This window comes from Chiloscyllium plagiosum, unplaced genomic scaffold (genome assembly GCF_037043375.1).
Source record: "Chiloscyllium plagiosum isolate Xiang-an unplaced genomic scaffold, Cpla_swu_hap1 HiC_scaffold_39, whole genome shotgun sequence".
Taxonomy (NCBI): Eukaryota; Metazoa; Chordata; class Chondrichthyes; order Orectolobiformes; family Hemiscylliidae; genus Chiloscyllium; species Chiloscyllium plagiosum.
This window is the reverse complement of record NW_028270177.1, coordinates 88872709-88896846: the sequence shown is the minus strand read 5'-3', so window position 1 is coordinate 88896846 and position 24138 is coordinate 88872709.

The window sequence follows — 24138 nt, the reverse complement described above, 5'->3', positions numbered from 1 at the left end:
TAGATGTTAGCAAGGCCTTTAATATGGTTCCTTATGACAGGCTCATACAGAAGGTGAAGTGAAAGGGGATCAGTTAGTAAGATGAATAGAGAACTGTTTGGTCTGAGAAGACAGAGTAGTGGTGGATCAGAGTTTTTGTGACTGGAGATCTGTAAATAGATTGGCGGAGGTTCAGATTGTGAGGATGATTGACAGAGAATACAACAGGATATAGGTCAGCTGCAGACTTGGATAGAGAAAACACAGACGTAACTTTATCTGGACAGTTGCGACATGATGCGTTTTAGAAGATCTAATGCAGGAGAGAAGTATAAAATGAATGGGAAAACTACTGATTGCATCAACATCCGAAGGTATCTTGTTGTACAGCTCCACAGTTCCCTGAAAGTGGTAACATGGGTGGATAGGGTGATCAGGAAGACTGATGGCAAACTTGCAGACATGCATCAGAGCATACAGTATGAAAATTAACAGGTCATATTGCAGCTGCAGAGAAACTTATTTCGAGGTACATTTAGAATATTGTGTACAGTACTGGTTGCCACATGATTTTGAAGTGTTGGAGAGGGTATGAAAAAGTTTTAACAGCATGTTGTCTGGTTTGGAGGGTATTAGCCAGAAGGAGTAATTGATCACACATGGCTTGTGTGCACCTGGGCATCATTGGCTATGGGGCTACCTGAGAGATACTTACAACATTATCAGAGGCATAGCTAGAAGGACAGTTGGAGGCTTTCTTTTCCCCCAGAGTAGAAATATCAATTACTGAGGACCGTAGGTTTCAGGTAAAAGGGAGAAAGTTCAGGAGATGTGATAGGTAAGTTTTATTTTTGCTGTTCCAGACAGAATGTGAAAGTGCCTGGAATGCAATGATAGAGGGGAATACGCCAATATAGCAAATTTAAGAGGGATCTTGGCACAAGTATGAGTAAGTAGGGAATAGAATGACATAGAAGGTATCGGAGCAAAAACCTTTGTTTTAACTTTGGAATGGCATCATGTGCCAGTGCGGGTTTGCTGGGCTGAGGGCCTGTTCCTGTACTGGGCTGTTCTTAAAGTCAAGATTTGAGCGCGGGATTGTCGAGATGCTGACTGAATGATTACTGATGATCAACAGCCACATTATTGTGGATCCACCCCCTCATCAACTTGCTGCTTCATATCCTCCCCCACTGTGGGGAAACTCAATATGGAGAATTTGACACGAAAGTCAGACCTGGTACCTGGTGACTCCATCTCGCCGCTCGCTCCTGCAGACTTCAATTCTGGACACCAACGTCTCGCGGGACACTGCACAGACAGAAGCTGCATGTACACACCCTCCAATGCTGGCATCTGACACATGCGAGCCTCACCATGCATTCCCAGCACATCTCCGATCCACTGACAGTACGCTTCAGTACTTCAATGCTGCAGATCAGGGTGCACTGACAATTCTCATTGCAATGCTGCTGCAAGGACACTGTGCTCAGGAAACATACACACAGCTCATGGCCTATCCCTCAGGGCTGCTCACTCTGTGTTTGTACACATTCAATGCTGCTGCATGGACACTGTGCTCAGGGACACACACCCAGCTCATGGCATGCCCCTCTGGGCTGCTCACTCCATGGTTGTACACACTCAATGCTGCTGCAAGGACGCTGTGCTCAGGGAGACACACCCAGCTCATGCTCTGTCTCTTTGGGCTGCTCACTCCGTCTTTGTACACACTCACTTTGAACTGACTTGAATGCTCACAGAATAATTGTCTTGCCTTCCCCTGCCTTTATCAGCGTTTCCCCTCAGCTACAGCTACCAGTCTCACCCGCCTGCTGTGTTGTTTTGGTGTTTAGCAGGGACACAAACCCAGGAAGCTTGATATCATTGTCCACAGTCAGTCACGGTGCCCAGCACAGTGAGTAAGGGGGAGTCTCAGATCCCAGTCCGGGAACTTGGACACGGTCAGTTAGCCTCTCGTGTTTGTTAGGGTCAGGATCCTTCCCCTTTGAGGGGGTGAGGAGATGAATGTGAGGCTGCCCCATATCCCTCTTCGGTCTTTGTGCCCTAGTGTGGGATGGTTCCTTTCGGAATGTGAGAATTACCAATAAGGATTAGAGAAATGGAAGTGGTTGGTGCAGCTGTTAGTGCTGGGACAGCTGGGGGAAAGGTATCGAGGTGTCCTGAGTGAGTGAGTGGGCAGCACAGACACCAGGCAGAGTTGGGCAGAGAGGCAGAGAAGAGATGAGAGAGACTGAGAGAGGGTGCTGCATTCAATGAGAGTGGGAGAACATGAGCCTTGGTGGGAGGTGGGTGCAGTAACAGAGAGTGAGAGTGAGGTCACAAAGTGCAGATGGTGGCACTTACCCTGGTGGAGGGGAGAAGGTCACTGACCTCCTTCCTATACTGCTGGATATTCACCCAGAAGGCTGGCACCTCACTCACCCAGGGATCAGCCTCGGTCCAAGCTGGCAGAGGCTCGTGTCATAGCTTCCCCTGCTATCCCTGGAGGAAGATAATGTCCATCTCATGCACCATGTTATACACAAGGACAAGTGGCTTGGCCACAAAGTGAGGCCCCAGTTTTACCCCCTCTGCCATGTCCAGGCCAGTTTCGGCTTCACAGTCCAAGAGTAAAATGACTTTTTAAAGATGGTTCCTGGAAACAGGGAGGCTGGTGCATTCTGGGATATCCAGGCAGAGGGGCAGTTGTAATGACGAAGGGGAAAAATCATCGCGTTAGTGTCAGATGAGAGGAAGACCACGCGGGAAGGGAGGGTATGAGGCAGATTGGAGATGGTATCATGAGAAAATGCAATTCACCTTGTGGACAGAAACACTCCATGAAACCCGATTAAAATGAGACTTGACGAAATCATAAGATGGTTTAGGCCTCTGTCTGTCTGAATCATAGTAGAGATGAAATATTGGGAACAATAAACTTGGAGCGGAGAATTATACAGGAGATTCAATTCATTAAAAAGGGGTAACACAATGTTCCAGACTGTTAAAAGGAGCCGGGGAAAATCCCCTGCCTTATCGTTACCGACGTTATCCAATCCTCCCTGGATGCAGGTACGGTTCCGGAGAACTGGAGAACGGCTAACACAGCAGCTTTGTTTAATGTGGAGCAAGGGACTGACTGAATAGGTCGCGGCTGGAATTCTTAGACAGTGGATAAACGGTCACTGAGGAAGTCCCAGGGACTCCAGGACAGTCGGTCTGGATTTGTTCAAGGAAGATCGTGTGTAATTAATCTGACTGTGTTTGTGTGAGGCAGTAACTTGTAACTACATGCGACTTACTTGGATTTGACAAGAGATCCCATGGCAGACTGTTTAAAAACAGAAACTAAAGGATCCAGATGAATGGAGCAAACAATCCAGAGAAATGCAAGGCAAGGCATTTGGGGACATCAACAATAGAGAGGACTGGACAATAAATGAGGATATCGTCAGTGTGGGCAGATAAATGAAGGAAGCTGGACAGATCAATAATCTTGTTAATGCAGCAATTGGCATTATTTCCTCTGTCAGGCAAAATTCCAGGATTTCAGAGCAGGAAGCTTATACTGGAACTGTAACAGATTAGATTACTTACAGTGTGGAAACAGGCCCTTCGGCCCAACAAGTCCACACCGCCCCGCCGAAGCGCAACCCACCCATACCCCTTACCCCTTACCTAACACTACGGGCAATTTAGCACGGCCAATTCACCTGGCCTGCACATTTACCCCTTACCTAACACTACGGGCAATTTAGCACGGCCAATTCACCTGGCCTGCACATCTTTGGACTGTGGGAGGAAACCGGAGAACCCGGAGGAAACCCCCGCAGACACGGGGAGAACGTGCAAACTCCACACAGTCAGTCGCCTGAGGCGGGAATTGAACCCAGGTCTCTAGCGCTGTGAAGCAGCAGTGCTAACCACTGTGCCACCGTGCCGCCCATAACAGCTTGGGGACTGTGTACAGTTCTGGTCACCCGATCACATGGAAGGATTGAATTGGACTGGAGAGGATACAGAGGAGATTCTTCACCCTGTGACAGTGGAAGTGTAGTTATTGGGAAAGATAGGGGAATGGAGGATACTGAAAGGAGATTTGATTGGGGTGCACATATTGTCAGGAGCCTGGGTAGAAAGGGAGAGAACATCTTGCTCCTGTTGTAGAATTGCGTTACCAATGGTGAATATTAAATGTTGAAATATTAGCGAAGTGCTGAGGAAGGTTGTTATTTCACCCAGAGTATGGTCGAGATCTGGGAGTCACACATGGAAGTGGAGTAGAGGTAGAAACTCGCAAATCATTTTAAAAGGGTGCCGGGAGCTGCACCTGAAGGCCCACAGTCTCTGGGGAGGCAGAACTAGGGCTTCAAAAATAACATTACATCTTGTCCAGTGGAGACAGTGTGCAGAGTGATTTCCTCTGTACTGTACTATTTTAAGAAGTTTTCAAGGGTTACCAATATCTGATAGGATCAATACGCAGGAATGAGGGGAGAAAGCAGGGAGGAGCAGTGTGTGAATTGATTAGCATCACAATACTACTGATGCCAATCTTTATACACCGTGTACTTCACCGTATTAACCTTTTTATCCTTCCTGTGTAAAAGGTTCAACCCCTTTGAAATATCCAGTTCTGAGTCGTTGTCACACTGCAGCCACGTCTCCATAATGGCAGCTGCATCTGACCTGGTTCATGCTATGTAAAGCTACCATTTAACTGGCCTTGTTGAAACATTAGGAAGGAATTCAGGGATAGCAGGAAGTGCAAAGTCCAGGATAGGTGTAGGGTCCAGAGGACCTTACAGACATAGGAAGGTGTGTGAAGGTTATGGGATATTGCAGGGATATGGGTTGTTCTCGGGGCGGAAGGAGATTAAAAAGACAAGAATAGTTTTAGGTTTTGGTTGAAGTAAAAATGGAGCTGGATCAGCCAGATCAATATTCTGGCTACAAGAGCCTTGAGAGAAACACTCCCCGACACCTGATGAAAATGTTACCTGGACAATTTAGCACCTGATTTATTTCTCTTTATCTCTCGACTCCAGAAATAAAAATTCTGTCCACTGTGTCTACAAACTGCCAGTCTCTGAAACACCCTTCATGTTCCATGACCCTTCCCACTTCTGAGTGGAGAACATTGAGACCGAGAGTTTGTGGAAAACAGGGAAAAAAAGCTTGTATTGGTCCTGCATGAGATTGATAACAGGAGGTTCGACTGAAAGGTACAGGACTGTCCTTGGGGAAATTTACAGAGACAGCATTGGCTGAACTGGAGAGGTTTCAGAGACTAGAGGATTTGCAGGTGTTCATGAACGTTAGAAATACGTGAAGTGCTTTTATAGTGATTGGAACGAGGTCAGTCAGGTCAACCTCATTAATAAGTGTTCCCTGATTGGGACTGTTAACCGGCTCTAATCAGGGAATCCTGGCTCAGAAATAAATAGAAGCATCAGGGGATCTGTTTACTATAAGAGCCGCCTCTGAGCTAGCGTGGGTCAGTGCCATGGATCATGCATGCAGAAACAAAAGGTGATTTGATAGCAGGATACCAGCCTTTGTGGAGTTATTTCAGTTTTGACATCTGGGTAGCTATTACAGAGAGAGGGTGGGATGGGGAAATTTCCACAGATCAGGAGGGGTTTAGAATCTGGAGGTTGCAGAGACAGTGAGCTGTGTCGTGGCAGAAGGTAGTTACAGAATCAGGAGCATGGTCGGGACTAGAGGATGTTACACAGCTTGTTAGGCATTGGATTAGGTTACACAGCAGGGAAAATTGTAGGGACTGGAGCAAAGAAAAGAGATGGGCAGGGTTGTCAGTGCTGGAGAACGTTGGAGACACAATGAACACTGTAGTGACTGGAGTTTATGGAGATACTGCAATTTGTCAGGGCAGGAGGTGGTTAGTAATGCTGATTGTTGTATGAATCGGAGGAGATTGCAAAGATTAGGTTTCTGTGGATCAGAGTAGTTGCAGAGAAGGGGAGAGCTGTAAAGACTTGAGAAATATATATTATAGAGAGGAAAGGTTATCGCGGCTGGAGGAGATTCCAGAGAAAGAAGGTTTATACGGATTGTATGAGTTACAGAGATAAGGAGGGCGACATTGGCTGATGGAGATTGCAGAGATTAGAATGTATCATACAACATCGACGAGGTTACACAAAGACGGAATATTTATGGATTTGGAGGACTCTCAAGACATCACACTGAATGACACAGACGTCTTTTGGCACAGAAGGGTGTCATATGGCCGATGATGGCTACCCAGCTCTTCAACTTAACTCTTTGCTGAGTAATTATCTTCTCCTTCACTCACATCCTCACATTTGTTTTGTATTAAAAATCACCTAATCGCCTCCTGAATGTTTCAGTCAAACATGCAGCTACAACAGTGTATCTTAACTACTTATGGAGATCTTTTTCCAGGTATAAATCCTCTTTCTAATTTTGATGCAGACTTACTCCATCTTTTAACACGCTCATTATGAGGGGCTCACAGGAGGATTCTGAGACAGCTCTATGGTGGCTCTCAGTTTTTCCATAATTCCGCTCTGCTCGACCATCTCCCCTCTGAACCTCCAGCAGTCCTCGTGGCTCCCAATTCAATTCTCCATCTGACACGAATTCTAATGTTCTTCACTGTTACCGAGGGAGCATTGGGGTTGTTTATCCTGCCGTTCATATTTTAGGGAGCATTCCTCGACTGGATCCAAGCCATCTACTCTTTGCAGTGAGCCCATGGTTCAGTTTGTCATTTTCTGACCAAATTGGTGTTCCAGTCAAACCTTCCCAGCTTCATTCTTGCCCCATTGAAGGCTGTTCTCAGTCACCTAATGCTTCTCATTCTCAATTACTGTATATCATTGTCTACTATCATCCTGAACGTTACAATAAAATGATTGCTGCCACCCAAAATCTTCCCCTACTGACACTGGATTCACTTGCCCCACCTTTTCCCAAGGACCAGGTCCAATAGTACATGCTCTCTTGGGCTGGACACATACTCCTGCAGTAATCTCTCCTCCAGGTAATCTAGGAACACTCGCCCCTCGTGACCCTGCGCCATCAATAACCCAGTCAATACCTGGATAAATTAAGTTTCTCAGTATAACTAATCTGCAGTATTGTCATGGCTCTCAAACGGGCCTGCATATTTATTCTCTCCATCATTTCTTTGGTTGCTGCCCAACAGACTGTACCGCACAGTGTAATTGTATACTTTTTGTTCTGTAGCTCCAGCCAATTAATTCTGTCCTTGGACGGATCATCTTTCTCTTGGACTCCTTAACTAATGCTAATCTAAATCAGCACTTCTCCCTTCATCCTTTCCCTTCCTTTCTTTCATTTTGGAATTCTTTATCCCCAGCAATAATTCACACTCAGTCCTACCATTCCTTGAGCCAGATTTCCACACACCAATGTGCATCAGTAACTAAGCACACCCCGAGTAATCATGTCCACGCAGAGGACCTCAGATTAAGGCTTTCTTTCTTACTCCATCTTCCACAGATAAACTTGTTGTTGTAAGTTAGAACCAACTCAATTTCGCAGTATTTTGAGAATCCTGGTAGTCTCCTCTACTATTCCTTTATGGATCCTAAGCACAGGCCAAGCTATTTTCAATCTCTCGCCCAAAAACCAGTAAGAAATTCAGTCCCAGCTCTGTCACGTTAGCCCATCCAGCTTGTACAGCTGCTGCCTTCCCCAGAAACAGTCCCAATGTCATAGGAATCTGAAGCCCTTCCTGCTGCACCATCGTTCCAGTCACAATCTCAACTACCTAAAACTCCGAGTCCTGTTCTCACTGAGACACAGCACTGGCAGTTACCAAGGGCTTGCTAGATTTGCGGACCGGCTTGCTAACCATCCACCAAGCTCCCTACCACTTCACCCTTCCTACCCAGGTCATTCCTACCAACATGGACGTCCCCTTTGACTGCTCACTCTCCCCCAGACGAATGTCCTGCAGACACAGTGACATTCTTAACCCCACTATCCTGTAATTACAGAAACACTGACATCTTCTTCAATTTCCTGAATGTCCTGTGCCTATTGCTTCTCCTTCCTTCTCCCTCCCCTCGTGTACAGTCAGGCTGCTTGTGGTGCCACAGACAATTTCTGATCGTCTGCACATTATAGAAATCCACAGCACCTTCATCAGCTTCCAAACTGGGAAACTGAATTGGGAGGGAGATATCAGGGTTTTCCTGGATTCCCTGACTTTTCTCTTCGATTGCCTAGTCCCCCATTCCCTTCCTTATTCCAGGCTGTCATGTCTGCAGGGTGATCTGCTCTGTGTGTGTGCTATCCCCATAACTCTCAGCAGAACAGAGTCTCTAGCACTGTCTGATCTCCAAGACCCAGTGTTCATCTAGGACACGAGCAGGGGCTATGACTTCCCAATGTAACAGAACACATTTACCATCTGACAAACATGTCTTGTCATGTCGTAAAATGCATCATGTCTAGAGTAACTTAATTAATTACTTAGAATGAAGTTAACATCCGAGAAATAACAATATGGTTGAGTCCCTTATTCCACTGTGGCTTACGGAGGGTAATTTGTTATCCTGGCTCAGAATTTCACATTCTTTCTTATTTCTGAGATCAATCCTTACTTCAGAAATTGAAAAAAATAACGTTGCTGACTTACAGCAAATAACTGACAATCGTTAATAACGGTGTATTTATCAGCCAATGAACTTACAGCCTTTTCTGTGATGTCTCTTGCACTTCTTCCAAACTCTGTGCAGGTAGGTCCCAGCAGCAGAAAGTTATCTCTGTGACTCCCAGGTCCGTGTAATCCTCCAGCTCGCACTGCACTCTGTTCCCACACAGGGTCACAGTCTCTGTGACTCCCAGCTACGTGTAATCCTCCAGCTCCCACCCCACTCTGCTCCCTCACAGGGTCACAGTCTCTGTGACTCCCAGCTACGTGTAATCCTCCAGCTCCCACTCCACTCTGCTCCCTCACAGAGTCACCGTCTCTGTGACTCCCAGGGATGTGTAATTCTCCAGCTGCCACTGAGCTCTGCTCCCACACAGGGTCACCGTCTCTGTGACTCCCAGGTACGTTTAATCCTCCAGCTCCCACTCCACTCTGATCCCTCACAGGGTCACCGTCTCTGTGACTCCCAGGTAAGTGTAATCCTCCAGCTTCCACTCCACTCTGCTCCCTCACAGCGCTACCGTCTCTGTGACTCTCAGATACATCTCATCCTCCAGCTTCCACTGCACTCTGCTCCGTCACAGAGTCAACGTCGCTGTGACTCCCAGGTACGACTAGGCCTCGATTCTCAGTGCTGATTTATATCCTCTCACTTTGCTGCCTCTGTAACTCCCAGGAGTGAGTGAGCCACATGGTCCTGCTCCAAGTTGCTCCCTCACATGGTCACTCCCTCTGTGACTCAGTGCTGGTTTCGAGCCTCCTGCTCTGCTTTTTCTCCAACTCCAAGTCCCAGTCGTCCTCGAATCCTCGCTACTGATTTATATTCTCACGCTCTGTACTGCTCTCTCTCAGGTTCTCTGCCCTTGTGACTCCCAGGTAATGGTAGGCCTCAAGCCTCAGCTGAGATTTATAACATCCCATTCCGCACTGCTGCCTTACAGAGTCGCGGTTGTGCCTGGAAAACAGTGGAAAAGAGGAGGATTAGACAGAGCAGAGGGTGTTACAGTGATTGAGCGAGCTATGTCGGATGTAACAGGTTATTTGGGGAGCTGGGCAGATCGGCAGCTACTGAAGAAGTTTACTGGAATTTACAGCCGAGAATTGCAGACACTAAGGAAGGCAAAGCAAATAGAGAGAAAGTGGCTTGTTCAGGACGGAGCTTTGTAGAGTCTAAAGGGCTTTTTCTGAGCTGCTTACAGAAATGTGTAGACTTCAACAAATGCAAATTGACAGCCAGCAAGTGTCGTATGGTACTGGAGACTGTTGATGTTACAGAGTTAGAAGACTTGCAGTAACTGGGGGGAATATAAACCTTTAGGACACTGGTGGTTTTCAAGTACCCCCAGGACATGAGGAGGTACAGAGAATGGGAGCATTCCAAATAGTGGAATTGTAGCGGCTGGAAGTCCTGAGATGAATAAGTAGGAAGAAAATTGCCAATTTAGCACACGCAAGGAAGGGAACCTATGCTATCATTGATTGCAGTTGTATGGAGAGTAATAGAAACTGAAGGGGTTGCAAATTTAAAAAGGGAGAAATTTTGGGTGATCAGAAGTTTAAACAATTTTTAGTGATCTCAGGAACAGATGGGAATGTAGGAGGTGAGATATTGTGAGCAACTGTCAGATTATTATGGCGGGGAGGATGTCACATATATGGAGAGAGCTGCATTGTCTGTGTGCAGTTACAGACATGTGGAGTGTTGTAGCCGTAGTTCCAACGGCTGGTGCAGGGGCTCAGGAAGGCAGCTCACTACCACTTTCTCAGGGACAACTCCAAATCAATGCTGGCTCATCCAACAAAGCTCATGTTCATGAATGAATGAAGGAATAAAAGATCTACAAGTAGCACGAGGTCACTCAGTAAGGCACTTTCAACAGCCGTTGACAAACCCGAACCGCAGTGGGTGTGAAATGAAATGTCCCTGTCAGAACATTACGCTGAGCATGGATAGAGGATTTGTCCGATTGTCTGAGTGTGAAGAAAGGGGTCTTTTTCACGATGGGAACTGGTGATGAGGGGAGCTCCGAAGGCATCAGTGTTGGGACTTCACGCTACAGGTTATTCATTCAGAGTCTGGACAGAGGATGTGAAGGGGTATGAGAAATGGTTTACGAAGAAAGATTCCAAGGAAGAAATTCGTGCCGTATAAAGAGCAGGTGAAGTCTTTGAGTCTGCATTTGATGAAGTTTCAGAGGCGGCGGTAGAATCCCATTTAATTTTACAGAATACTGAGGGGCTGGATGGAGTGGACGTGGGGAGAATGTGTCCACTTGTAGGAGAGACTAGGGGTCAAGGGCACAGCTTCAGAGTGAAGGGATGACCCTTCAGAATGGAGAAGTGGAGGAATTTATTAAGCCAGAGGGTGATGGACCTGTGGAACTCACTGCCTCATGGGGCTGTGGATGCAAAGTGATTCAGTGTATCTAACTCAGAGATAAGCAGGTTCTGAATGAATAAGGAGATCAAGGGTTACAGGGAGTGAGAGAATGGGGTAAAGAAAAAATTCATCCATGATCGAATCGTGGAATAGACGTGATGAACCGAATGGCCCAATTCTACCCCTATACATGATGGTCTTATGCACTGCACTTATTCCATATGTTTCTAAGTGTGCAGTAAGCATTTCTGGCATATCGTTTACCATACATTCCAGCACTTTTGTGATTAATGCTGTCACCTCTTGGTTTCAGATCAACTGCAGAAAGTTACGCCACGGAGTAACGTGGGTAACCTTGTGTATAAGTCTCAGAAAGGTAGCATACAAGACCAGCAGGACAGAGAGAATGTAAATGGAATGCTGGCATTGATTTCAAAGGGAATGGAGAATAAACATAGGGAAGGCTTGAAACAAACATAGAGGAGGTAAAAACAATGACTGCAGATGCTGGAAACCAGGTTCTGGATCAGTGGTGCTGGAAGAGCACAGCAATTCAGGCAGCATCCGAGGAGCTTCGAAATCGACGTTTCGGGCAAAAGCCCTTCATCAGGAATAAAGGCAGAGAGCCTGAAGCGTGGAGAGATAAGCTCGAGGAGGGTGGGGGTGGGGATAGAGTAGCATAGAGTACAATAGGTCAATGGGGGAGGAGATGAAGGTGATAGGTCAGGGAGGAGAGGGTGGAATGGATAGGTGGAAAAGGAGCTGGGCAGGTCGGACAAGTCCGGACAAGTCAAGGGGACAGTTTTGATGGAGGTTAGAAACGAGGATGAGGTGGGGGAAGGGGAAATGAAGAAGCTGTTGAAATCCACATTGATGCCCTGGGGTTGAAGTGTTCCGAGGCGGAAGATGAGGCGTTCTTCTTCCATGCGTCTGGTGGTGAGGGAGCGGCGGTGGAGGAGGCCCAGCACCTCCATGTCCTCGGCAGAGTGGGAGGGGGAGTTGAAATGTTGAGCCACGGGGCGGTTTGGTTGATTGGTGCGGGTGTCCAGGAGATGTTCCCTAAAGCGCTCTGCTAGGAGGCGCCCAGTCTCCCCAATGTAGAGGAGACCGCATCGGGAGCAACGGATACAATAAATGATATTAGTGGATGTGCAGGTAAAACTTTGATGGATGTGGAAGGCTCCTTTAGGGCCTTGGATGGAGGTGAGGGAGGAGGTGTGGGCACAGGTTTTACAGTTCCTGCGGTGGCAGGGGAAAGTGCCAGGATGGGAGGGTGTGTCGTAGGGGGGGCGTGGACCTGACCAGGTAGTCACGGAGGGAACGGTCTTTGCGGAAGGCGGAGAGGGGTGGGGAGGGAAATATATCCCTGGTGGTGGGTTCTGTTTGGAGGTGGCGGAAATGTCGGCGGATGATTTGGTTTATGCGAAGGTTGGTAGGGTGGAAGGTGAGGACTCATAGAAACATAGAGGACTCCAGTCAGCCTACACTGAGAATACAGTGAACAGGTTTTCTCCCCTATCTAGAGGGAAAATGTTCTTGCATTGAAAGCAATCCAGAGAAAGATCACCAGGCTGTTCTTCAAAGTCGAGGGATATTGACGAGAAGAGGTGGAGAAGGTTGAAGTTGCAGTCGCTAAATTTTAGAAAATAAGGCAACTTTATTGATACAGCAAAGATTCTTGTGTTCTTACAGATTCGGTACTGAGACATTGTTTCCCTGAGCAAGGATCTGTAACCGGAGATAAAGGGGAATACAGATACCAGAGAAGCTAACAGAGAAAAGCTGGGCTGTAGAGACTGGAGGATGTTACAGAGTTCGGGTGGTTTGAGATCACTGTTGGTGGTTAGAGATCAGATAGGTTGTCGGGCTGAAAGATGTGATGGAGATTTACATGGTTATCAGTTCTGAAGAACTTACAGAGATCGGGAGGAATATAGGGACGAGACATTGCACAGTAGTAGTTGGAGCTACAGAAGATTTTTAGAGAAAGGGAGGGTTATAGGCACTGGAGATTAGACAGATGGGGTGGTATGTAGAGCTACAGGAGCTTCTAGAGAAAGGAAGGATTGGACGGACTCGAGATTACACAGATTGGGGTGGTAGTTGGAGCTGCATGAGTTTATAGAGACCTGGATGATTGTTGGTGCTGGGAATTACACTGACATGGACAAAAGTTGGATCTGCAGGGGTGAGTGAGATAGGAAGGGTTGAAGGGACTTGATCAGTTCACACAGCAAGGGAGAAGTGTAGGGATTGGAAGAGCCAGAGAAACTGAGGGTTGTAGGGCTGCAGGAGTTCAGAGAGTTCGTGAGGACTGTGAAGGCAGGTTTGCAGCATTCCCATCAGTTACACACAGATGTGGAGTGCTGTTCTGGAGGAGGTTACAGAAATCAACAGGGTTGCAGATACTGGAAGATATTACAAAGACAGTGAGCTGTAGTATTCGAGGAGGTTACAGCGACAGGATGCAGTGAGGAGTTGGAGGCTGCTATAGGTATTAAACATGCTGCAAGGGATCAATAACCTTACATCGATCAGGGGGATTGGAAGTTCTGGAGATAAAGAATGAGAATTGCATTAACTGAAAAATATCACAGAGATGGGGAGTAACATATGAGTTATAGGAGTTGTAACATGGGATGAACTGTATTCAATGGAGTCAGGAAAGATGCAGGAAGATCTGAAGGGACTACAGGTGATCAAAAGGACAGTGAGGCTTCTCACTGTAGGGTTGGGGCAGTTTACGCAGACAGGGAGAATTTTATGGAATGGTGCTATTTACGGAGATTATGAAGTTGTATAGAATTGAGGAACGAACACAGCTATGGAAGGCTGTAGGTAATGAATAGATTTGCTGATGCCAGATACTGAGGTTCTGGAAATTAATTGGATCGGAAAGCTGTACAATCTGTCAGAGCTTACAGAGACGGGAACAGTATTCGAGCCTGGAGGCACTAACACAGATAGGGACTATTGCAGACACTAGAGGAGGTATCTGCTTTAGGGATGGTTGTAGGGGAGTGTAACAGATAGGGTGTAAGAGCTGGAGAAGGTTATGGAGATGATTAGATTGGTGGAGAGACTGGAGGAGCTTACAATGGCAGGGCTGGTGATAGTGACAGGCGAAGGTTACAGAGATAGTAAGTCTTGTAGAAACTGATCGGGAGAGTCACAAACATTGGAGTTGGTTCCACAGATTGGGATGTTACAGCGACCTGAGAGGATTACGCAGGTAGGGAGGATTGTAGGATGTTCACATTTTCAGAGTGTTCCAGGACTAGAAAACGTTACTAAGTTAAGGAGGGAGCCTGCGGGAGTTCACAGAGACTCGGAGGTTTGAAGGGTTTGGGGCTGTTTATGGATAGAGGGATATATTTAGGGACAGTAATATGGAACGTGGAGGGAGAGTTTAGATTAGATTTCCTTCAGCATGGGAACAGGTACTTCGCCCCAACAAGTCCACACCAAATCTCCAAACAGTAACCCACCCAGAGCCTCTTCTATCTGACAATGCAACTAACATTATGGGCAACTTAGAATGGCCAATTCACCTGATCTGTACATCTTTGTACTGTGGGATGAAAACGGAGCAAACCCACGCAGACACGGGCAGAATATGCAAACTCCACACAGTCAGTCACCCAAGGGAGGAATAGAACCTGGGTCTCTGGCGCTGTGAGGCACCATTGCTCAGCACTGAGCCACCGTGCTGCACCAAATTTCAGAATTACACAAAGAGGGAATGTTTGAGGTGCTGGGAGGACTGTCGGGAGTGGAGGAGCAAACAGAGTTGTGGAGTGCTGTTGTGGCTTGAAAAGGGTCTGGAGGTGTTTATACAGATAAGGAGCGCTGTAGGGATGAGAAAACCTTACTGTGATTGCGTGGTGCTGTAGGCCAAGAGGCAGGAGTGTTATATGGCCTGCAGTGATATCATGTTCTCCTGGGGCTTGAGGAAGGTACACAGGTGGGTATTTTGGTCCAGGCTGGAGGAATTTACAGAGACGGGGGCACCGTAAGTATTGTGCAAGACTACAGAAATAGGGATTATTGTACTGGGTACAGGATGAGATTATTGAGATTGGGCATGTTATCAACACTGGAGCAATGTACACACTGGGAGAGTCATCAGCATTGGAGTAGGTTTCAAATCTACAGCGGGAGTATGAGAGGGGTGGAGGTTATAGAAACAGGAAATTTTCTGGCAAGTACAAGCATTCAAGACACTGCCGCAAATGAGTTGATCTGAAAGGTATGTCTCCTTGCTGTACGACTCTATCACACGACAGGAGACAGCGTGAGGGGGGAATATAGAACAGAAGGATCCCAGGTTTCAATGCCATCTCCTTGGGGGGAAGCCTGGTTTCCCCTTTATTGTACTGATCCTCACTAAGACAGTACAGGCCTGGATTGATAACTTTCAACTTCCGACATTGGCATGGGAAGTCTCAGTACAGCAGTGATGAAAATAAACAAGATGGTGGAGATTGAGCCTGGAAACCATCATGCTCTGTGTTCGTGCTTCAACACTGTATCTATGTCATGTCTTCTGGACCAAAGTTTGATGCCTTAAGTATACTCTGCTCTGTTCATTGTGAGTGATCTTACCTATCTGCAGGATTTACTGAAGGCTCTAGATCTCACTCTCGCAGACCAACTGTCTTCAGTGTGGTGATGAATGAAACAGGAATTTGCACTTCTGCTGAGTCAAAAACATCCTGATCACCTATAGGAGACAGAGAACTTGACAGAATTGGAAATTAAACTGATGCAGTGAGGTTTACACATGGAGAATGGCACTGAGCCCCACAGAGATCTGGAAAATCCCTGTCTCCATCCCTGGCCTGAGCTGCCTCGTCTCCGTGGAGTGGAGAGTTCTGTTGGCTCAGGATCTGGAGCAGCTGCAAAGGCTGCACTCACCGGCAGCAATTAAATCCTCACGGTGACAGATATCACATGGAGAGATACTGAGTGATATCACCAGAGTGCAAGAAGGCATCACAATCAAACCACGGTCAGGAAGAAGGTGCATTTGGATCAGTACTCAGAGATGTGGGAGCTATCAGTGTGCCAGGCAATGATCTCGCGTTACTCTCACTCGACTGTGCATCCAGAATTTAATGCAGGGTTACCCATCTGACTACTGAATACCATTTAAGTCAGGAAATCTGTTATTGGTTGCCGATCAGGCCGACATATGAATCCAGACTCAGAGCAATTGGTTTGACTCTCAAACACCCTCTGAAATGGTCTGGCAAACCACTCAGGTCTAAGACTGGTCAGGGTAAGCCTAAGATGCTGGCCAGCCAGAGACAGCAACATCCCAAGAGTGCATTAAAACCAACCCAGCTGGAAGCAGTGTCCTGGCCAATCATGTCGGTCGGTTTATGGATAGGGCTTTAAACTGACAGAGAGGATGCAGGGACAGGGTTCAGGTGAAACCAGATTTCCAAATCCCATGAGAAAATGTGAAGCCTCGGAACCGCATGGGGATGAGGCTGACGACAAGCACAAAGGAACAGGAAAGGACAGAGTTGAACTAAAACTGGACACCAGCGAATATCATTGTGACAGGACATTGTGGGAAAATGTTAATTATAATGCTGTTTATTTTTGGAATGGACAAAGTCTCTGCATTATGGTGAGTTGTGACACAGAGAAAAATGAGATTTAGTCATCAGACAGACGTGAGTACATGGTGAACAAAAGGTGGAACATAAATATTCAACTGTGAACAACCTTACAGGATCTCAGGCAGAACGGAAAAGCAAGATGGGGACCCTGACACTAATGGATAACAAAGGCATTACAGAGAAAGCATTTGGCCTCAGATTATGCAGCTGAATCAGCCTGAATGCAAATGCTGGGTGCTACGTGTCAAAAACAAAAGCAAGAGGACATTTTTTAAGCTGGCTAGCAGTATTTCGTTGCTCATCCCTGCATTAAACAGGAATTCATTGCACTTTGTAACAAAGGTGGTGTGATAATTTTGGGGGACTTCAATCTTTGTATAATCTGGAACAGATACATTGGCAAGAATGATGTTATCCGAGATCCTCCTTGAATGTTTTAATCAGTGTTTCTTTGAATAACACATCGTCCCATATGCCAGCACTTGCCCCATATCCCACTAAACCCTTTTTATTCACATACCAATCCAGATGCCTTCTGAATTCTGCAATTTTACCAGCCTCCACCATTTCCTCTGGCAGTACATTCCAAACATACACCACATTCTGCGTGAAAATGTTGCCCCTTAGGTCCCTTTTAAATCTTTCATCTCTCACCCTAAACCTATGCCGTCTGGCTCTGGTCTCCACCACACCAGGGAAAAGACATTGTCTGTTTATCCTATCCATGCCCCTCATGATTTTACAAACCTCAAGAATGTCACCCCTCAGCCTTCAACCGTCCAGGGAAAACAGTCGTTTCAACCTCTCCCGATAGCTCAAATCGTCTAACCCTGGCAACATCCTTGTAAAACCTTTCTGAACACTTTGAAGTTTCACAACATCTTTCCAGTAGTAAAAAGACCAGAATTGCACGCAATATTCCAAACGTGGCCTAACCAGTATCCTGCACAGCTGCAACATGACCTCCAAACTCCTGTACTCAGTGATCTGACCAATAAAGGAAAACATACCGAACACCTACTTCACTATCCGCGTACCTGCGACTCTACTTTCAAGGTGCTATGAACTCCAAGGTATCTTTGTTCAGCAACACTCCCTAGGACCTTACTATTAATTGTATAAGCCCTGCTCAGATATGCTTTCCCAAAATGCAGCACCTCCCATTTATCTGAATTAAACTCCATCTGTTATTCCTCAACCCATTTGCCCATCTGATCAAGATCCCGTTGTAATCTGAGGCAACCTTCTTCACTGTCCACTATATCTCAAATTTTGGTGCAATCTGCAAACTTATTAACTGTACCTCCTATGTTCATGTCCAAATCTTTTATATAATGACGAAATGTAGTGGACCCAGCACCGATCTTTGTGGCACACCATCGGCCTCCAGTGTGAAAAGCAACCGTCCGCCACCACTCTCTGTCTTCTACCTTCGAGCCAGTTTTCTATCCAAACGGCTAGTTCTCCCTGTATTCCATGAGGTCTAATCTTGTGAACCGATCTTCCAGGAGGAACGTTTTCGAACGCCTCGCTGATGTCTATATAGATCACATCCAACAATTGGCCCCCATCAATCCTTTTTGTTACTTCTTCAAAAAAAGCAATCAATTTCGTGAGACATGTTTTCCCAAACACAAAGCCATGCTGACTATCCCCAGTCACTAAATCATGTAAATCTTATATCGCAGGATACCCTCCAACACTTTACCCACTACTGATGTCAGGCTCACTGGCCAGACTTTCCTAGCTTTAATTGACCATCTTTCTTAAATAGTGGCACCACGTTGGAGAACCTCAAAATTTCAAATACCTCACCTGTGATGGTCGATTATACAAATTTCTCAGCAAGGCGCACGTCGATCATTTCCCGAGCTTCCCACAAAGTTCCAAGGTACACCTGATCAGTTCCTGGGGATTTATCCACTTTTATGTGTTTCAAGACATCCAGCACCTCCTCTTCTTTAAATATAGACGTTTTCAAGTTGCCACCGTCTATTTCCCCATATTCTTTCTCTTCCATTTGCTTCGCCACAGTAAACACTGATGCAAAACACTTGTTTAGTATCGCCCCCAACTCCTGCGACTGCACACAAAGGCTGCCTTGCTGATCTATGAGGGACCCTATTTTTTCCCTCCTTACCCTCTTGTCCTTTATGTATTTATAAAAACCCCTTGGATTCTCCTTTACCCTATTTGTCAGAGCTATCTCGTGTCCCCTTTTTACCCTACTGATTACCCTCTTAAATACAGTTCTCCTGCCTTTATAGTCTGAGGATTCACTTGATTTCTCATGTCTATACCTGACAAATGTTTCCTTCTTTTTCTTAACCAAAAGCTTAGTTCTCTTGTCATCCAGCATACCCTACACCCATCAGCATTTCCTTCCATCCGAATAGGAATACTTTATAATGTCTCTGGAAAACAGTAATCTCATTTTCGAAGGCTTCCCATCTTTCAATGATAAAGATATCATTTTCCCAAACCCTAATTCCTGCATCTCACGAAATTGCCATTTGAAAATAATGAAAAAATAAAGCACATTCTAAATGAAGGGTTTGGATAGGTGAGCTCTGGTAAGTCCTGTAGATTTGGATGCTACCAGATGCACGGAGAGTGCTTTCTATCAGAGCAGTTCCAGGTCAGTATCAGGCACACAGACAGAATGTGCAAATAGATTCACATCTGAACTCACATCTCCCAGCCTGGGGATCTGAAGCTGTGCCACAGAAATTCTGGTAAACATCTCCAAAATTAGGTCAACAAGATCGGCCCAACATGCTAAACAAAAATAAATCAGTCATTCAGACTAAAATATCCTTCAGGTTCTACAACCCATTCCCGGTCCCATCCCGCAGGTTCTATGAATCTCGCTCCGTCTAACCTTCTGCAGGATCCCTATCCCCTCCTATATTCGGACTACCCTACAGGTTCTGCAGCCCTTCCTAGTTCGTAACATGACCCGGACTCTGAAACGCTTCCTTCCACTGCAACATTCCCTAGAAGGGTACTGGAGGATGGTGGGGGTTACAGAGTTAGGGAGGGATATCATGATTGGAGGATTTTGCAGTTAATAGTAATATTGAAGTGGCTAAAATTGGCGTTGGTAATTTTAACCGTTCACACTAATAACGTAGATTACAGAGTTAAGGAGGATTTTAGGGACTGGAAGACGTTTCACAGTTTATGGGTTTTGTGGGGACTGGAGGAAGGTACCAAAATAGGGAGGGTTTAAGATTGAAGGTTTCTGCTGAGAACCTCTACTGGGTAAAAGGCAGGATTCTTGGTAGTGTTGAGTAACAGAAGAATCTTGGGGTCCACGTCCATAGATCCTTCACACATGCCAGCCGTGTTGAAAGGGTTTTAAGAAGGTGTGTGATGTCTTAGCATTCATTAGCAAGGGGATTGAGTTTAAGACCTGTGACGTGAGGCTGCAGCTCCATATAGACCTGGTTAGTCCACTCTTGGAATATTATGTTATGTTCTGGTCGCCTCATTATAGGAAATGTGTGGAAACTTTGGACAGAGCGCAGAAGAGGTTTATCAGGATCTTTTCTGGATTGGAGGGTGGTCGAATGAAGAAATGTTGGGGAAACCAGGCCTTCTCCCATTGAAATGAAAAGGATGAGAGCTGACTTGATTGAGGTGTACAAGATGATGCGAGGCAGACAGAGAGTGGGTGGCCCGAAAATTTCCCATTGTGAAAATGGCTATTACGATGGGGCATAAGTTTAAGGAAATTGGAGGTAGGTTTATGGGAGATGTCAGAAGTAGGTACATTACGCAGAGAGTGGTGGGTGTGTGGAATGCACTGCCATCGTTGGTGGTAGAGATAGTTACATTAGGGACATTTACTTAACTTTTGGACATGCACATGGATTATAGTAAAATGAATTTCTCAAAATGGAGACCTGTGCCCAGTGCTGTTCCACAAGGATCCGGGCTGGGTCCACTGTTGTTTGTGATATACATAAATAATTTGGAGGAAGGTATAGTTTGCCTGATTAGCAAGTTTGCAGATGACATTCAGAATGGTGGAGGTGCAGATAGTGAAGGGGACTGTCAGAGTATACAGCAGGGGAGAGATGGGCAGAGAAATGGCAGATGGGGTGTCCAATCCAGGCAAATGCAAGAGGATGCATTTCATAAGATTCAATTTAAGACCAAACTAAATGAAAAAGTCCTGGGGAAATCTGACGTATAGAGTGATCTGGGTATTCAGGTCCATTGTTCCTTGAAGGTGACAACACAGGCCAGTAAAGTGGTTAAGGCGGCATGTGGCACGATTTCCGTCATTGGATGAGATGTTGAGAAAAAGAGTTGGCAGGTCATATTACAGTTTTATTGGACTTTGTTTCTACCACATTTGGAATATTACATGCAGTTCTGATCACATCATTACCAAAAGGATGTGGATGCTTTGGAGAGGGTTGAGAGGAGGTTCACCAGGATCTTGTCTGGTATGGAAGAGGCTAGCTATTTAGGAAGTGTGAATAGATTCGGATTATTTTCATTAGAAAGACAAAGGTTGACTGATTGAGGTCTACAAAATCATGGGATGTATAGACAGGGTGGACAGCAAGAAGCTTTTTTTCCCCAGAGTGCGGTGAATGGAACAGATGACAGAAATAAAGCGGGCTGTATAGACTGGAGGACCAAACAGAGATAGGGAGGGTAGTCGTGACTGAAGATGTTCATAGATATAGGAAGGTTTACTTCTGCAGATCATTTAGACTTGGAGGGTGTGGAGTCTGACGGAATTTTCAGAAGGACAGTAATTTTGGTTGGAGACAGTTTCACAGATAAGAAAGCACAAGTAACCTCTTCCAGTGTGGTCAATTTGGGAAGGTTTGTAGGGGAGGGTGACATTTACACAGGTAGGGGTGTAAGAGCTGGAGAAAGTTATGAAGATGAGTAAATGCATGGAGATACAGGAGAAACTTACATTGATAGGGTGGGTGCTGGCGACAGGAGGATGTCACACAGATAGTGGGTCTTGTCGGAACTGGACTGGGAGAGTCACAGGCTTTCATTGCGTACGCAGATTGGGAGTGCTCTGGGTTCTGAAAGGATTGTCGAGTCTCCAGCGAGTGATCGTGTCTTTAGGACTGGAAGAGGTTACTTTGATACAGAAACATTGAAGATAATGTATGCTGTTTTATTTTTTCTTCAACAGAGCCTCAATATCCCTCAAGAGCTAAGGATCCCTAAACCTGCCAGTTTTTCCCTTAACTCTAACAGGGACACACTGGCCCTGTATTCTTGACAACACACTTTTAAAAGCCTCCCATTTGTCAGTCATTCGTTTTCCTTCAAACAGACTCACCCAGTTGATGGGAGCATGATGTGGAGGAGTCTGTGTTGGACGGGGGTGGGCAAAATTAAAAATCACACAAAACCAGCTTCCAGTCCAATAGGTTTATTTGGAGGTACTCGGTTTCAGAGCGCTGCTTCTTCATCAGGTGGGTGTGGAGCCCAATCATAAGACATATTGTTTATAGCAACAGTGTAGTAGTGTCATGGAATGTAATATCAAACAAATTTAGTGTTAATTTTATCTTTTGGGATGATCACCTGCGCTTTGAAAGCTAGTGTTTTGAAATAAACATGTTGGACTATAACTCGGTGTTGTGTGATTTTTAATTCACTCAATCGACCCCTGCTAGATTCTGCCCAATTGCCCCCAACCTGGCGCTGCTCCAGTTTAAGACATTAATCTGTGGAGCTGTCTGATCTTTTTTCCATAACTGTGTTAATACGAAGACAGTTGTGGTCACTGGACCCAAAGTGCTCTTCGACTGACACTTCAGTCACTTGGCTGACTTTGGTTTCTGAAGGGACGTCCAGTGTTGCTCCCGCCTGAGTAGAGTGGGGCCCTCGATATATTGATATCGGAAACTTTGAACAAATTCCACCCGATAGGGGCCTTTTACACTCTGAGTGTCCCAGTCAATACAATGGAAGTTAAAATCTGCAAACAGTACTAGTCTATTATTTATATAGAATTTCTTCACACATCTGCTCCTCTCGCACTCGCTGGGTATTTGGGGGTCTAGAACACCATCTTGGTAGACTGACCATTCCCTTTTTGTTTCTAACTTCTCACCATATGTCCTCATTTGATGACCCCTGAAGAGTATCCTCTCTAAGCACTGTTGTTCTGCCCTCCCTTAGCAAAAGGACAACTCCCCTTCCTCACTTACTTGTCCCTCTGTCACGCCTGTAGCTTCTGTATCCTGGGACATTGAGCTGCCAGTCCTGCCCTACTCTCAGCCATGTTTCTGTTATGGCTATAATATCCCAGTCCCCAGAGCTAATCCATGCTCTGAGCTCGTCTGCCTTAACAGTCAGGCCTCGTGTGTTGAAATGAATGCACTTTAAACCAAGTGTGTTTCTCTCCCTTGACTGTGCTCTTGGATATCCTGAATAGGAAACTTGGTCTTGATGGCTAATGTATTTTCACCTGACTTTTCAATGGTCCCTTTCGTATTAAGAGTCTCAAACTCCTGCTTAACTAATTTATACATTCCAGAGCAACACTACCAAATCTCCCCGCAGTGATACTGGTGACCCTCTGGCTCAAGTCCAACCCATCCCTTGTCCAGGTCACCCCTAACACAAAAGAGACCCCAATGGTCTAATAACTGAAAACCCTTGCCCCTACACCAGCTCCACAGCCACAAATCCATCCTACCTATCTTTCTATTTCTATATCCACTGGTGAGTGGCACTGGGAGTAATCTAGAGATCACTTTCCTTGTGGTCAGCTTTTTAACTTCTTACCTAACGCGCGATACTCATTTCACAGGAGCCCATTCCCTTTGTCTACCTCTGTCATATGAACCGATGTGCACAATGACCTCTGGCTGTTCACTCTCCACCTTCAGAATGTTCTGTAACCGCTCAGAGACATCCTTGACACTATTACCCGGGAGGCAGCACACCATCTGGTACTGCAGCCACATATTCTCCTGTCTGACCCCTTCACAACGGAGTCTCCTGTCATTACTGCTATCATTAGACAGGATCTGACAAACAGAGACTGGGAGGAAATGCCTGCAGTTGGGGCCTTATTTGCAAAGTGGGAATATTTTAAAGTGATACGTAGAGGATTCATGGCCAGTGTGTTCCTTTAAGAGTGAATGGCAAAGGCAGTAAGTTCAGCAAATACAGATCAAGTGATATCGTGAGTTTGATAAAGAAAATACAGCGCAATTAACACAGGTGAAGCCCTCTCCAAGTATAGCGAGGGCAACGGGTCCTTAGAAAAGAGGGTCAAAAAATGGTCATGAAATATCCTTGGCAGACAGTGCTATGGAAAAGCCACAAGGTATTTTACCAGTACAGATCGAGTCAGAGGATTACTGGTGAAAGAGTGAGGACTGTTAGACACCAAAGGGACAATCTGTGCATGGAGCCAGAGGTAGTAGGTGAGGTCTTCAATGAATACTTCCCATCTGTATTCACACAGGGAAAGG